Below are 4,339 nucleotides of genomic sequence, written 5' to 3' on the forward strand. Positions count from 1 at the left end.
GATAAAAATTGTTCAAAAATCTTTCTTTACAGGTTTTATATTACGGGTTTCCAGTAAGAGGTAACGTAATAGTATCTCCATCGCACAACATGAAGGCTTTTCATACAAAACCAGAGCTCGTAATATCGGCTTGGAATGCAACATAGAAAATCTCAGGTCTCGTAGCGTGCGATCGAGATGCTGTTAGGTTTTGTTCTAACTGTAATGTCACACAACCTACTGATCAATAACATAAGGCCAGCATAAGGCGTTATGTTCCATAATCAGCATATTTGTTTTATTTTCTTATCAGTATAAACGATTATATACATTGAGCCCCCTGGTAGATCTGTGGTAATCTTGAAGGCTTATAACGTTAAATTCGACGTTCGATCCCTGCGATAAGCACAGTAGAGATAGTCTACTGTGCAGTTTTTTTTTCTTTTTGCTTAACAATGATTAAATTATGGACATTGAACACAGACATGACTAACTTTAATGGTCAGGTGCATATAAACTGTGTCTACTCAGTTATGCTGTGCCAGGCCTTTTTACGGCTACAAAATCAAAGTTGGTAGTCGTTGTTCACATCTGCTCTTTAAAAAAAAGTAAGTCGAATTTTACTAAGATTTTGGCATTCATGCCATTGCATAAATATCTGTTCCGAAAAAACAAACATAGAAAGAATAAAAGGTTTTAAACGATTGATTTTGAATATACAAATTAGCATATCATGTGGCAAACACAACTGATATAAAGTCGCGGTAGAACGGTATGTACCAGAACTACATTTTGAAATTGTTTTGTTTTGCGTTCGTACGTAGTGTGATGCCACCAAAAAAATTATCGTTTTTGGGAAGGCTATGTAACAGTCTTTCTGATGCAAAATGTTTGCACATTCAGGTCATAAAGATATGTTCATATCGAAGATTTGGAATTTTCAAGACGAGGATACCCTTGTAGTTAATTATATTGGAAAACAAAGTAATATGGATCAACTTAGGGTACTAAGATCATTCAGAAAGATCGAGACCTGCAACAATTCATACCCTAGCCATGGTAAGTAAAATACGATGTTTTGTAACAGGTAATAATTCACGAACAAAAAGATCTGTGGCAAAAGCTGTCCACATGCCTCTAGCAACGATAGTAACACAATCAAGAAATACATTCGTCTGGAAAAGCGACACAAGTCGCTTATGCACAAGCTGCTTCCACAACATGTCTGTTCAACCATTGCACACTTCAAAGCGGCTGGAGAATGAAATTGGTATTCATGCTGTTCCATATGAAGACATACTGATCAAGTCTTCGGACATAGTGCCTCTGAATTTCTGTGCAATCAAACTATTGAAACGGACGCTAAGAAATCAGATTGATTATGGAAAGCATGCAGGGGGATGGTGTAGTTTTGAGCATAATGCTATACGATGCAGCCTTTTACTCTGTAAACTACGCTGTAAGGTTACTGTCAAGACACACAGTTGTCAGATTAAACATGGCCGGACGTAGCGACATCGATTGTAACGACGTGATGAGGCTTTAAAATCGTTTTAATATAACGTACTCATCCACCCCTGAATTTAAAAAACAAAAGACAACAATGTAGAGAAAGAAAATATCTAAAACTTTATATTTTCCACCAGGTGCGACTAAAATATATAAGTGATATAGTTTCAACTTCGAGCGTTTGAATTCTTGGGTAATTTTAATACGACAATGCCTTAGGTACGTAACTGTTTTTTTTTAGGTACACAGATATTACATATTCTATTTTGAACTTAGGGAATTTTGGAGCTTTAGAAGTACCTTCCCTCTAGTCTTTCAGTGCTAATTTAGAGACGGCTAGTGCAGATAGCCCTCGTGTAGCTTTGAGCGAAGTTCACAACAAACCAATGAACTTAATCCGAGCAAGGTAGCTTACTCTGATTGGAAGGTAATATTAACAGAGACTGTTTCGAAAAAATAAAATAAAATGGAATTCAGATTATAGTTATAACCCGCGTATTTAAGGGAAAGTGATAAGGAATTAAAATATGTTTATGTATTTTCCATTAAACGTCATTAATAATTATGATGAAAAATTTTAAACTTAACTTCTCAACTGAAATTACGGGGAAACGTAACAACCAAAGATGACGTATAGGTATAATTTTGTTAAGTTAATGCAGACTGCAAGCTTCGCAAAACCAGATTTGGCTGTCAATTAATTTCTTTCATTGTTTTGTACAAATATAAAAGAGTAAGCATAAGAAAAAACTAAACACGTGAAAAAATTAGTGAAATACGAAATAATCAGTTTTCGAACAACTGACGTTGTTGTATATAATTAGAAGATGTGAAAAGAGTTGTAGTATATCATTATAAAAGATGTGAAAAGAGGTAGTATATCATCATAAAAGATGTGGAAAGAATGGTAGTATATTATGAAGTATATCACCATAGAAGATGTGAAAAGAGTGGTAGTATATCATGAAGTGTCTCATCATAGAAGATGTGAAAAGAGTGGTAGTATATCATTATAAAAGATGTGAAAAGAAGTAGTATATCATGAAAGATGTGGAAAGAATGGTAGTATATTATGAAGTATATCACCATAGAAGATGTGAAAAGAGTGGTAGTATATCATGAAGTGTATCATCATAGATGTGCAAAGAGTGGTAGGATACCATGAAGTATATCATCATAGAAGATGTGAAAAGAGGTAGTATATCATGAAGTATATCATCATAAAAGATGTGGAAAGAATGGTAGTATATTATGAAGTATATCACCATAGAAGATGTGAAAAGAGTGGTAGGATACCATGAAGTGTATCATCATAGAAGATGTGAAAATAGTGGTAGTATTTCATTATAAAAGATGTGAAAAGAAGTAGTATATCATGAAGTATATCATGATAAAAGATGTGGAAAGAATGGTAGTATATTATGAAGTATATCACCATAGAAGATGTGAAAAGAGTGGTAGTATTTCATGAAGTGTATCATCATAGAAGATGTGAAAAGAGTGGTAGGATACCATGAAGTATATCATCATAGAAGATGTGAAAAGAGTTGTAGTATGTCATGAAGTATATCATCATAAAAGATGTGAAAAGAGTTGTAGTATATCATGAATATCATCAAAACAGACTGTCTTATAACTTGAGCGTCTTTCCACATGAAAGGGTTCAACTCATCAGATCTCAAACTTAATTTTAACTCAATCCAATTAAAAAAACGCCTTTTATATTTAAAACATTTCATAGAATTATACTCTGGAATTCTTGAAATTACAAAATAAAGAGACTTCAAAAGTATTTGGAGATGGAGAGCAGAAAAGGAGTGAATATATGAATAAATTAGAAACGATTTTCATTATTCATGAAATAAAACGTTAAAAAAAGAAGAAAAAGACAGAAACATGTGAACTCTCCATAAAAGTGTGACGAGGTTAGTTGCGTGGAGTGTGTACCACACCCAGTAACTACTAAAATGACCTATTTGAAGTTCACATTAAAGTCAATTGTTAAGCTGAAAAAAAATCTCACATAGTCGTTTTATCAAAAATTGCAATTATACCAAGGATATGGTTAGACAAACATTGTGGTCAGTGATTATAACACAATATCGTCTTATGATCGAATAAGAAAAAAAAGCTATCTATAGATTAATACACATATAGCATGTATATGTGACGCACCGACATGTAGTGCGTGCCTAGTTTTGCTTCAGAAAGAATAGTGCCTTAATTTTAGAAAAACCACTGAACATAAGCTTGCATCAGTATAGATATTTTATGAAATAAACTTATTTTTATGTCATAAAATAGCTTCAAATATTTTAATGAAGAAAATTAGAATGAAAATTACGTATATTTATAAAGACAAAGTGAGATCTGTGCTCGTGCATGTATGAGTTAGTGACATGTCTAATTATAAGGACTAGAAGAATAAGTTTACGCTTTTAAGTTGCCAATTACCCCAAAGAAGATACTTGAAAACATTTCTAATGAATTTTAAAATGTTAAATTCCTAAAAATAACAACTCTAAGTTAAACAAAACACCTAGCGGCAAAGCGGTAAGCTTGAGGGTTTATAACGCTAAAAGCTGGATTCGTTCTCTGCAGAGGGCACAGAGCAGATAGCCCAATATGCATCTTTGAGCTTAACAAGAAACAAACAAGAACATAAAAATGTAGTGTACATATAAAATGGTAATGTCATATTTATACAATATGAAAATTTTTTATCAAAATGCTTCACTTTCGAAATTTTTTAAACCTTACCAGATTAGTGAAATGATAAATTTTAAATATGAAACAAATTCTTCAATGTTGGTTATTTTTAAATATAACTTGTTTTGTTTATGTCAACCAA

Source organism: Limulus polyphemus, unplaced genomic scaffold (genome assembly GCF_000517525.1).
Source record: "Limulus polyphemus unplaced genomic scaffold, Limulus_polyphemus-2.1.2 Scaffold86, whole genome shotgun sequence".
Taxonomy (NCBI): Eukaryota; Metazoa; Arthropoda; class Merostomata; order Xiphosura; family Limulidae; genus Limulus; species Limulus polyphemus.